At 44.9% G+C, this 12,780-nt stretch overlaps 1 protein-coding gene across 6 annotated transcripts in view; it reads right to left on the bottom strand.

Annotated features, from left to right (window-relative positions):
• SETD1B (SET domain containing 1B, histone lysine methyltransferase) overlaps positions 1–12,780 on the bottom strand; it is a 54,599-nt gene that overhangs the window by 23,461 nt on the left and 18,358 nt on the right. The window lies entirely within an intron of this gene.

Genomic DNA, 12,780 nt, shown 5'->3' on the forward strand with positions numbered 1-12,780 from the left:
CCTATTGAAGCTTTTCTCTTCCATGTCAGACCTCAGGAAGCAGAGAGGTAAAAGCTTTCTAAAAGAGCATCAGTACCAACTGAACAAAAACCTCAGCTTCTATGGAACAGAAGGAATTGCTCCCATGCTCGGCGAAAAACACACAATCCAAATGTCTTTCACTGCAAGGTACAGTATCTCTTATTTGTATTTCATACTGACAGGTGCATTACACCATGAGTTTTTATTCCTTAGTTTTTAACATGCACAAAGAATTTCCCTGCTTTTAAATTATAATCCCTGGCTCGTTTGCTGTCAACTCTTAACCTCTAATTGTGGGAAGACAATACTTCCATATGGTTGCTGCTACTAAAAGTTGGTCTTGACTAGACCACAGTAATTCACGTGGAGAAAAAGAACCCCAAATCTGCTTAAATTGCCTTTAAACATGAGTCATAAATGCTGGAATTCGGACACAGCATACGTCATGTTCCTGGGCAAAATGAGTACTTTGCTAGCCACAAGATATACAGATATAGAATTATAGAAAAATATAGTTTGGAAAAGTATTTTAATATTTTTAAAAAACAGAAAAATGCTAAAACTATATTCCACCTCCACTGTCAAATAGATGGAAACTGGATTAAAACAGAGGGTGCCTGCTTGCTCTGAAGTCTCAAAGCTGCCCCATTAGGTCCCATGCCCCACCAGCTAGTTCCATCCTCAACAGCAAATGGTCGCACCTGCACGCTATGAACTACAGGCAATTCAGTCCTGACACTGTCTCCAGCACAAAGAAACCACATGTACGACTGTCACATCCCTCAAGTATTGTTATATCCTGACGAGAAATACAGAAACCAAATACTGCTGGAAGACATACCCAACACACTGACAGTTTATCTAGGAAACACGAATGGGGCTGACCTTTTACTTGTAGGGATATCAGCAAAGACAAGACATGGCCCCAGCTACCTCCTCCAAAACTACTTCTCCCGTTCTTCCTTTTTTTACAGCTAAAATCACCAAAACCCACACTCTCGTGACAGCAAACATCCCTCAGTTATTTTCAAGGCAAAAGCAGAAGCACTCATCATGACCTTCTCTCCAAGGCTCTCCACAAGCATGACGGGCTTGCCTCCTTCAAACAACTTATCAAGCACTTCCTTCCTCACAACAACAAAAAAGCCAAACAGTTTGCGTGTTGCCACCAGCTGCTCTAAATAAAGAGCATCCCCATGTTCATCAGCACAGACCTGAGCACAGCAGCGACGCTCTGGTTCCACCAGAGCTCTGTTGCCTGCCCTGGATGCTGTGGGCTCTAGCCTATTAGAGACAGTAAAAGATCACGATCAAGTGGTCTTTGACTGCCTCTCTACCTCAATCTTGGCAAGAGTTTTGGAACCTGCTGGTTGTTTTCAGCCAGATTTGACTGTAGATCCCAAAGGTGTTTATTTCTTCCACGTTTTGTGCCAGCAGGTACCTCTTCTGTCTGCTTGCCTACTAGTCTTTGCAGTCTGAAAGGAAAGAGCAATAAAGCTCAGCCCTTATCATACAATGGAGAAGCTGCACTGGGGAGAGCTGCTGGGAAGGAGGCATTGTTGGCAGTTCTTGCCCTGAAACTGCTGTGATTTGATTTTTAACCTGTGAATTTTGCACCGGGGTAGGGGAACAAAAGCAAGAGCAGCTGAGTTGACAACTCTGCTATGAACTGTAGCTGTATGAAGCTGAGGAACCACAACTATCCAAATCAAATGCTTCACGTTTTATCAAAGGTCATCTCTGCTACAGCAGCTACCACCAGAGAGCAGGCTGAGCACAACACTTGCAACAGCAGCTTTACAAATCCTGTCCTAGCACCTCCCCTCGCGCTGGCTTCCCCGCATTCCTCTGCTGCGGCATGAACCCACCAGCTCACGCACTGCATGGGTCACCCCCAAAAAGCCACGTGCAGTTTTAGTGGCATGAAAACGCCCAATCCCTCAAGCTCAACAAGGCGATCACCTTTTACCCCTGCAGAAGGGCTGAAAGCACGAGCCTGGCAAACCCTGCAGCGAGTGCTATCGACCCCCTGCTAACCGTAACGGAGAGGAGACTCTCATGTAGTTGCTGAGTTGCTTTAGTGCATCTGTACGTGCAGGGAGGTACTCCAAGGGCTGTTCTTTAAACCCTAAAATGAACAGCTAAAAAAGAAGAAGTAGAAATAATAACCCACTGCACTTGAGTCTTTCCAAAGCCGAATTGTATCATCTCCTCCTCGAGCTGTCCACATCTGGCTAACATTTCTACGTGGGTCTCACACCCTGCATCCTCTCCCCAGCAGCTCTATTGCAGTCACGTCCCACGCGGAGGATGCTGGGGAATGAAAGGACATTCTGCAGTTCCAACTACCGCAGCTCCAGTGAAAGGGGCAAAGGAAGAGCAAAGATGACAACTGTGGCAGGTGTAAACAAATTTCCTCTGAAACAGACCCCGTTTTTCAGTAAGTGAACACAAAAGGCACTGTTAAAAGCACTGGCTCCAATTGCAAAAGCTGGACGATGCTAAAGGTCAGTGTTGGATAGGAAGCCAAGAGCGTTCAGGCTACCAAGACAGACAAAACTAGCTTCATATTCACATTCATCTCATCTGATGGGATATGGAGGAAAGTCACCCCACGAAGCCTCAGTGGAGCAGTGCCACAGGGAGCTCCAAGCCACAAATTCTCCCCAGTCCTTCCTGCAGGATCCTGCACCCTCCCAGTGCCACCCCACACCAGTCTGAGTCACCGCTCAAATCAGCCTCTGGTGAGCACACAGCACCAGTCCCACAGCGCCTGCCTGAGCCACGTCCTCCCTTCCCAGAGCACCACCAGCCCAGAGCAGCCCATCTTGCTGTAGGAGACCCATGTGCTCCCACTCGTCACTCAGCACCCACTCCTATCTGCATCAGTCCTTTACTCAGTCTCAGATACCAAAGAATCCTGCCTGATAAATGAGGTTGGTTTTCCCCCTTGAAGGAAATATCAGACAGAAAAAGCCAATCCTGAAACTGCAGAGAGGTGGCACGACTAACCACACTCCGTGTTGTAAGTACACAGCAGCTTTCTCCATTCAACCATGCATTTAATTTTACTTAAGAGGAAATAAGAACTGTTAAAGCAATAGCTAGCATTTTTGGAAGATTGAAAGGTGGGGGGTTTTTTTAATTCTTCTGGTGTTCAGATGGGTCTGCAGGAAGCAACAACAGATTCCCTGCTTCCTACAATGTTGGGCTGACAACTCACCTGCACTTGCACAGCGAACACAGCCTGTGCTCCAGTTTTATCCCAAGCAAGATGGAAAGGGAAAGAGAAAGAGATTAAGCGGCAGGGAGAAACAGATCAAAAAGGCAGAGGGAAAAAAAAAATACACAAGGTTAGGAAAGAGGTCAAACCAAAAGAAGGTCATCTACAAGGAATTCTTTAAAGAAAGTTAAGAGGAATGAATATTTAAAGTGGATGAGCAGTTACAGTAAAGTCATATCTAAGGGGCAAAAAACATGGGCACCAACTGAGTGAAAGAGATAAAGGTACAGAGGGAAAAACCAAGGGGAGACATAGAAGGATCTTCTGTTACATGAATTTCTTTTCATTCACCTGTCTGAACCTGGATTTACTGTGGTTGCTACCAAATATCTCTCAGGGTAGAGCTGAAAAGTAGCTACACTGTCCTCCCAAAGAAACTGCCTTTTAGCTGGCTTCCCTCTTTGGTCTCACAAGGAGAAAAAAAGAGAGCTGGTATGTGGCGTATGTACTGCTACGAGGATGTCATGGCCATCACTGTCAAAAAACTGCGTCAATCAGTCTTGGAGTTCACCTGCACATTTCTGAGGGCATCTGGTACAATGCTTCCAGAAAACCTCCCTTTGACCCACTGACAGAAAAGCCATTTCCAACTAAATTAATTTGTGCTGCCATCTTTACTTTGCATTAATTAAATTAAGAGTTAGCAAAACAGGTATTTAATTATACGCATGACACATTTTTCCAAAGGTGTTTTAATGATGCAAATTTGTTGGGAAAGATTCACGTCAGCGTAACTGGTTATAAATGGCCTCATTCATTGTTCACCCAAAGTGCTAACTGCCAGCTTTAGTACCAGTACAGCACATTTTAGCACAGGCAGAGCCTCTTGAGTTAAGTGAAGGGAACATCCTGAGATCTCACTCCTGGATCAGCCTGAATAGTGACAGGGTAGAGAGCCACTGAATGCAGGGTATCGGTTTTATCTCTGAACAATACCCAGCATTTAGCAAGCAAATGTTCATACCTGCAGAAAAAAGAAACTACATCCTAATATTTGCATGCAGAACTGGCAGTTTCCAGATGTGAAGAGGCTGTTCTCTCCCCGACCCAGTGGAGTACTGACAGTGCAGCAGCAGTTGGGAGTTTCATCGTACGTGCCATTCGGTACCTTTCCTATGGGCAGAGGAACTTCACATGCTTTCACTTCCTTTTAAAAAGGCCATCTGATAAAGAATTTACTCAGAATTTCAGAATGAATTTTAAATACTATCATCTTACAGCTAATTTCACTTAAATATTCTGCTGGGTACCAAGTTACTTATATTTGAGGTAGGGAACTTGTAACACTGAACGTAGCAACTACTCTGACATAGCCTGGCTAAGCTCTGGTGCATCAAAATAATGAAATGCAGGATCAATAGCATTCAGCACAATGCAAGGTCATTAGCTTTAATTAAGGGAAGCATCCTATGCTTGGAAGAAGTAGTAAACTTTTAAGCCTGCTGCAACTTACATTCACAGAAACCAGAGAACAAAAAAAATCCACTCTTTAAGCCCTAAAACTTCAAAAACTCTATATTTAAATACTGAAAATCTTTGCCATTTAAAATGTTAAGCAGCAGCTTTTCAATAAAGCTAGAACTACAATCAGAAGTGGCTCCTGGACAAAAAGTTTTCATAACCTGGTCAAACAGTCATCACTTGGTTTTGGATTAAGTCCATCCAAGGGTCTAAAATATTCACAAGTGAGCAAGTCTCACCCTTTATCCTTAGAAAAAGTAGAGAAAGAAAAGCCTTCAGAGGTGGAGAGGACAAATGACCGAACAGGGTCGTGCAGTAAGTTGCTGGCAAAGTTGAGAATAGACTCCAGGTCCCTCCAACTGCCTCCCCACAAGGAGCTCACACCGTGCTCCTCACTGCCCACACTCTGTGTTTGACAAGGGAAACGGCCCCAGAGCGATACGCTGTGATCCCAGGGTGAAAATAGCCCAGGTTCCCTAACACACAACTCTCCTCCCAGACTCCTTCAGCAGAGCACATTAAAGAGAAGGAGACGTTTCAAACCTGGCACATTTCTTACAACATCATCCAGAATAAAAACGAAACCTGAGGATGCAAACCAGCCACCTGCAACTCTTCCTCAAAGACACAATTTCAATGAAAAAAATCTTTTCAAAAAAATACAAGCCCATTCAAGTTTGGCCCGGAGAATCACACTGTTCACTTTGCTAACAGAGTGAAATACCTCTTGCTGTCCAAAATCTACATATCCGAGCACAGTAAAGCCTTCAGAGTATATTGCTTTGGTTTTTTTTAACCTGCTTTTAGCTAGAGAAGAGCTTGCAGGTTCCATACGTTCTTGGCAAAGCACGTAAAGAGGAGCCGTGCCTCCAAACTGCCCTCTTTGCTTACTGGGAGTGCAACATTTGGGCACGATGACATGGCAGAGCGTTCACACCTCACGGTGCCAGGCATGAACAAGGCAGACTTGGTACCGTATTTACAATACACAGAAATATTTTTACTTTGCTAACTATAATTATAGCTCTCCCTCTGAAAGAAAACACACAAGGGTGGTACTTCACTGGTGTTGCAGAAGTGGAGTAGGGGAGGGCAGAGCTACTTAAGGTAGTTTGCCAGTAGTTTAGCTACAGCAGCAAAAAAAACCCAGAACAAATCACTGCCTGCACCTTCCTGGGTGAGCTTTTGAGCCTGTTCAGATAACTGTGCCATCACCAGCACCTGTGGTGGCTTGTGTCAAGCAGCACATCACCACTGCAGCCTGGATCTACACTGAAGTTTATTTACTGCCTCCTCCCCAGACACCCCACGTCGGTTAGTCACGTCTTTCAACCTCCTGTGGGCAGCTAAGAGAGCACCCGTCCTCCTGCTGCTGTCAGAGCGCATGATTGCGATTTTAATTGGGACAAAGACAGCTTTCAGGTGTATGTGCACTGTAATAAAATGCCCAGCTCAGCAACAGGCAAATGGAAAGATTAACATATTACAGATCAGTGACTATAAGTATCTTCTGCAACATGTATTTCTATCTCAAGAACAGAAGACTGCAAGATTTTTATATAGCTATATATTTATACAGCACTTTGCAAACTAACTCACAGGCAAAGGTTGCAAAGAAAATGGAGCGGAACACAGACAGATCAGGGCGATGGACTCGCCGCTGTGTCCCACAAAAAGGGGCACCAAAAAGGCTGTAACAGAGGGATTTCTCACAGAAGAAGAGATGTTAACTTGGATGTTTGGGTTTCTTTATTATCAATTGCTAAAGTATCTCTCACTACTTGAAAAAAAAAAAAAGAATTCAAGCTCTATGAGATGACAATGTCCTGTCTTGGCTCAGCTCATGTTTTGGTCTGGTACTTATTTGCAGAGCTTCTTTGGCACAGACAATTCTCCCCACACCTACAGGGCTGCGCAACAAGTAAAACAAGTGACAATAATATTCAAGTGCTCACTGTAAACAAACAGCACTGTAAACACCAGCCTAACTTATGCCATTTTCTCTTTTTGATTCTAATGTCAAGAGGGCACTTTAAGTCAATACCTCAAACCACAAAAGGATAGAGGCAGAATTCCCCAGAAGTCCCTGTTGGTCCCAGAACAGGAGGACGGGGTGAGGAAATGCCACCACGGTGCTTGTTTGTGTCTCACAATGTGCTGCCTCAGGTGCTGGGCCCTAATTAGACCAACCTGCTCACAGGAAGATGCTGCAAGTTGGGATTTGTAAGGATGCGAGGAAGGAGCTCACCTGGGCTTTCAGTGCACAGCAGGAAGGGCTTTTGAGAGGAGGCAGCACGTGGAGCTAATGCTTACAAAGGGAAAAGGTCTCCTCACTCACCCAGTGTTTCCTGACACTACAGAAACATAACTAAATCGACTTGTGTTTTAAGGACGGTGGGAGAGCTGGAAGGCTGCCCAATGGTCCATGCCATCGTTAGAAAATCTAGTGAATTAAGATGACAGCATGAGCAAAAACGACTCCTGTACGATGTGCACAAGTGCCAAAGACAGCATCCCAGACTCATGTAAATCTGCACTGCCAGTTTCCTGCAGGCCCTCATATGCATTGAGGATCTGAGATGGGTCTTGACACTTCAAGGCATCGTTTCAGACTCCAGAAGGGATTATCCTCTGTCTTCTCCCTGCAGGACGGTGCAATAACATCAATGTCTCTGAGGAAAGGAATGAAGCAGTAGCTCAAATTAGTATTTCCCAAAGCAAAGCCCCTGATGTGACACAGGGCATGAAATGGTCCACAAAAAAAAAAAGAGAGAAAATAAATGCAGCAATTGAACAGGAGGGGTTCAGGCTATTTTTTCTTGACTGTACACAGGCGTTCCAGTGGCTGTACGAAACGATGCATGGATTCTTCTTTCCAAAAGTTGAGGTGGATCGTGGTGTAAGAAACACCCACGTAGGCAGCCTCTACACTTCTCCATGAAGCTCAAAACTTCTTTTATTTAGCAAGCTATCTGGGGAAGGACAGACAACTCAACGAGAAGCAAAGAGGACAGAAATGGGAAGCAAATGCAGTGCGATTAGTGGTCTGAGGTAACCAGATCTTCACTGATCTGGAAACAAGACAACATGAGAAATGTGATCCCAAGGGGAGAAGGTTCAATCAGCATTCAGTACTTTCAAAAATCCATTCTCTTAGGAAGAGAGCACCATACTTCAGTTTTCAACATGACTTTCAAGAGCCCACTGCAAGAGCTTCCTAGGATAGCAATCTTCAGTGTCATAAATTAAACCAGTGCCAGATTTGTCTCAGCAGAAAGCCTTAAGAGATGAATTGGCAAAGACTGAATTAACTTGCTGAGGGGTTTGCTCTGTTCGTTAGCAAGCACGTTACCTTCCACAAAAGGGGTGATTTAATTCAGGTCTTTCTCTCTTCTGAAAGACTAAGGAGGCTCTGAACTGCAAGCTTCATGGCATATGATGTGCTTATACTGTTCCTGTTGGCAAGATCACCAAAGAAGGGGTATTTGGAGAAGACAGACATTGCCCTGGGCTTCCAGCACGCACAAGAGACTCTCTGGTGTCTACAGGGACAGGTCTAGGAAGAGTGCAGGCTAACAGAGCACCCTTTGGGTCCACATTCATCAATCCTGAGACTGAAAACTTCCAGACCCTCTGACTACACAGATTTGAGCCGAGATGAACACGAACACACAACTGGGCAGATCACAAAATACAGTGAGAGCAGGAGACGGGGAGTCACTGGCCCCCAACCTGAGATGAGGGATGCCTGGGCAGCCCATGCGTGCCCCGATGTGAAGCTTGCCTGGACAGTCACCGCTTCTGCATTATGTGAACAAATCCAAACTGGCAGGGCTAATGTGTGCCAATTCAGGGGCTAAGTCATGTGGCCGTGGTGTTTTTCATCACATATGAAACACCCTAAAATTGGATTTACCATCTCATGGAACCATGGCCTTTTCCCTCAAGTCTTAAGCAGATCTTATTAAGGGAAAAAAAAGGTTTCTTTATGGGGGGGGAGGAGGAGGTAGGGAAAAGGAAAGAGGAGAAGAGAGAGGGGTGTTAACGTTGGGGAGCCATGTAACAAGGCAGGCTCCTTCCACAGCAATGGTTGTTCTGGTTTCCCTATTTTACATGGGGGGAAGGGACAGCTGAAGAGCTATTTGCAATCTAACTTCAAAGGCTTTAGTCGGCTGGGAAGCTAAGTCATGCATAAAAGGATGGTAGAGTGGCAAGAAAATACCCCCTACAGATAAATTAGTCAGGGAATGTTCTCTGCTTCTCCCAAAGACTTTCATACAGCCAGACTGGCTTTACCCAGGTAAAGCCCTTTTCAGACACCAGGTTCAGTGATGCAGAGTCCTGGGAACAAACCAGCCAAATCCAACAGAGGAACTAAACAGCCTCTCTGAAAAAGAGAAAGGCGTCAGCAAGCATGCAATGGGCTTCTCTGTCATTTTCTGCCATCTCAGCTATTATCAATAGATTTTATTTCTAAGGATTGTCCACACACAAAAGACGTGAAGTTTGAGGCAGCATCTTTCTCTCTAAAGGTGCAAAGAAAATAAAGGAATTCAGGAGAAATCACACGGTATACGGAGAACTCATTTCCCAAATGAATCTGAAAATGCTCTGTTTTGTTCCTCACACTGGTGTGCAAAAACACACCCACATTTCTAGAGAGCAGAAGGTACTTTACAACTGAAGATAAAGGGAATGAGCAACATTAGATCAGAGTCCACCTCTAAGTTTAAAAAAAAAAAAATGCAATAACCGAGTGTGCAGAGTACACAGATACCTTAAGTTCAGTGCCAGGCGGTAGCTCACACGCCATCCCCTGAGCTTACCCTCATACCTTAGGTCAAATGGAGCCATGAATTCAAATCTTGCTACCAACAGGGTGATAAGAAAGCAGATAAGCTTCGAAAAGTCTAGCTTCCCGGCTGATATCAGCCTACTGAAGAATAGGTTGTACACATACTGTATTTAAACAAGTTCTAATCAGCAGAACTAGGCCAATTTGATATTCTTCCCCTTTTACATACTACTACTATACCCTCGAGTATCTGAAATCACATGGCTATTACTGTTATGGCAGCATTTTCAGAGCTCTGTTCAGTGCTCTCTGCATTTCCAGCGTTAGTGGCAACAGCAGTTTCATTTGCAAAACCTGGACGTCCGCAATGTAACCTGTGCAACGCTGAGTCTCCTCAGAAGGAAGGGCAGAAATGAAGGAATTAAGGTCTTGAAGGACAACAGGCAAAAGAAAAGAAGAGCTTTTGTTAGATCATTCATCAATATCATCTTTTAATGCTCTTCTGCTCACTGCCGTCTGCTCTCAGACCCAGGTGCCATTAGTACATCCTGAGGCAGCAGTTCAGACACTTGCCTTCCTTCTCAAGAGACACCCTGAATGATGAGCCTGGCTTCTTCCCCCCCTCTCCAAAAGCTTGAGCTATTCTTGCCCTGAATTTCTAGGGTACAGTCCTGATTTGTTCATGTGGCTGGGAAGCAAAGGCCCAACTGTTCTTGGCACCTGCAAGAAAACCCAGGAGCCTGTAGCCCACAGCTGATGGATGTAGCCAAAACCAGCCTTTTCCAAACAAGAACAGGTTTTACTCTCCAAAAAGTATGGAACGAGCAAGGGGGAAGAGTTAAAGGTCTGATTTCTACGTGAACTTTTCCCTTTCCTGAACACATTTGCTGAGATGTCATGAGCACTCAACTGCTGGCCTGGGAGGTCACACAGACTTAGCACTACTCTCCTCCCAGGAGCTCTCTTCTATCCCAGCGCCAACTCTTTGAGAAGAAAGAAAGCATGAAAGAGGTAAGATACTGTTAATAAGGTCTTTAGAACCTTGTTATCATGCTGACTGCAGTCAGGGTGGCAACACAGTATGGTTTCAAATAAGAAAACTTGTGGCCTTCTGGAGACAGCCACTGCCATCATCCCAAGACAGGACAATAGGACATCTGCTATGTTTCTGAAATTCCCAGCAAAACTGCTGCAGAGAAGACTGTTCAGCCAGTCCACCTGATCTTGACTGTCTGACAAAAAGCATTTAAATACTCTGGATGAAGCCCCCACTGCAGGTGGTGCAGTGCTCCAGGCCTGCTGGGACGAAGCAGTTGAGAATGACCCCAGAGAATGAGAAGTTCAGGAGACCAAAACTTCTCTCTAACTGGCCGTGGCCAGATTGGGAGCCCTTTGCAGCAGCCACCACAAATGATGACTGGCACCCTAATGACCTCAGCAGGCTCCTGATGTTTTCTGAGCACTACAACACAGGCTAACAAGTCCTTCCCAGCAAAGCGCCGTAGATGCATCAAGACCCAGCTAGACTGCAGGAGATGCTTCACTCCAAGGCACTTATTTCAAGCAGCTAAAGAGGCCGAGATGTTCTTCCTCAAAAGTAAGGGTGAGGCCAGCAAGAAACAGTTCCCCTTTGGTAACACTTCTCTTACACATCTTCTCTCTGGAGGCATCTTGAATTTTTCCCTGTTTTGTTTCCTGCTTAGATTTTCCTTCTCGTGCTGTACCCTGATTTAACTAAGTACAGTCAGAGAGGAGAGAATCAAGCCCATCCGCTGAGGTACATAACATATTAATTAAAACATTAAAAAAATCTTCCTCATTCTAAGACAAAGCTTAAAGCAATATCCAGCCAGAAACGCCTTCAAACTGTCCCTTGCCAAAACCTGCTCAGTGAGGAAAAAGCAACTTTTTCCCCATACCACTCCTCTCGGGTATGGAAACATAACCCTTGTGGCTGCCAACTGTTGGCTGATCCCTTAACAAAAATAATCTCTATGCAGGACACGACATTTCTCATGGCCTTCTAGAAGATACCAAACTTTTGCTATTAAACTATCCCTACTATATGCAAAATAAATTGTGTAACCACAACTGTTCTAAATTACCAGAGTGGAAATACCCCACAGCTGGGTTGCATTCCCACTACCATTTGTGCAGGCATAAAATATTTTAAAAAGAGACAAGAGGTAAAGTATGCTGATTTCCCCACCTGTCCCCTAATTAGGAAGCAGGAGGTTTAAAACAAACACATGGAAACACTTTTCACCTAGAGCAAAATTCAGCTGTGCACCTCACTGCCACAGGATGCAAAGACTCAGAAGTGCAGATGGGTTTAAAAACGGATTAGATGTTTGTGGAAGACAGGTCCACCAGCAACTACTGAACAAGATCAGGTCCTAATCTGCTGGTTATGAGTAGCAGCAGGATCCCAGGGGAGCACCATCACACAAAGCCCTGCTGCAGCTGGTGGGGTGGTTTTGCATGGCACAAACTGCTCTGACCTTCCACGGAAGGTCTTTCAGTAACTTTGAGCAAATAACCCCCAACAACACAGACCACTAAGGAAAGGTAAAGACCTGCCTTTTCCTTGCTTACTCATGAGTTAGTCCAAAGTCTCTTTCTGTTCTCTCTTGCAGCAAAGCCATAATCAAGCTCTATCACAGATGACCGCTCAAGCAGAAGGGCTGCCTGCACCCGGGCAGAGCCGTGGGGCAGCAGCCAGTGCCAGGCGACCCACGGTCTGCCCCTCAACCCGACCACCCCAGCCCTCAGACTCTTTCAGACCTCCCCGTCTTGGTGACACTTATTTAAACTAGCTTCCTTAATACTTACTCTAAAGAGCTTTACTAAAATGTGCAAAGCCCTGTAGACAGCATCTCTACAGCCTGTACTTAAGCAGATCTATCTAAACCACGCTCAGCCACACAGCTCTTATTTTTTAAAGCAGCTTGCCCATTAGATTGGTTCATTATTTTGAAGTTATAGATGAACTCCTGAAAAGGCAGGTTACTCATTTAAAGAGCTATGTGAAACAGTTGTGAAAAGGGTACAAAAACAGCTGAACACAGCTCTGTGCTCATGCACTCAACTGATTCAGGTGATCAGCTGAAAGGCACAGGCATATTCTTTTTTAGCAGTTGTGCAGGAACAACTGGTGGTTTGCAAGTAATAGTTTTTTACTTAGCACAGTTTAGCCTCACAACCTTTTGAAGCACCAGAG

The sequence above is a fragment of the Athene noctua genome, chromosome 17 (assembly GCF_965140245.1).
Source record: "Athene noctua chromosome 17, bAthNoc1.hap1.1, whole genome shotgun sequence".
Taxonomy (NCBI): domain Eukaryota; kingdom Metazoa; phylum Chordata; class Aves; order Strigiformes; family Strigidae; genus Athene; species Athene noctua.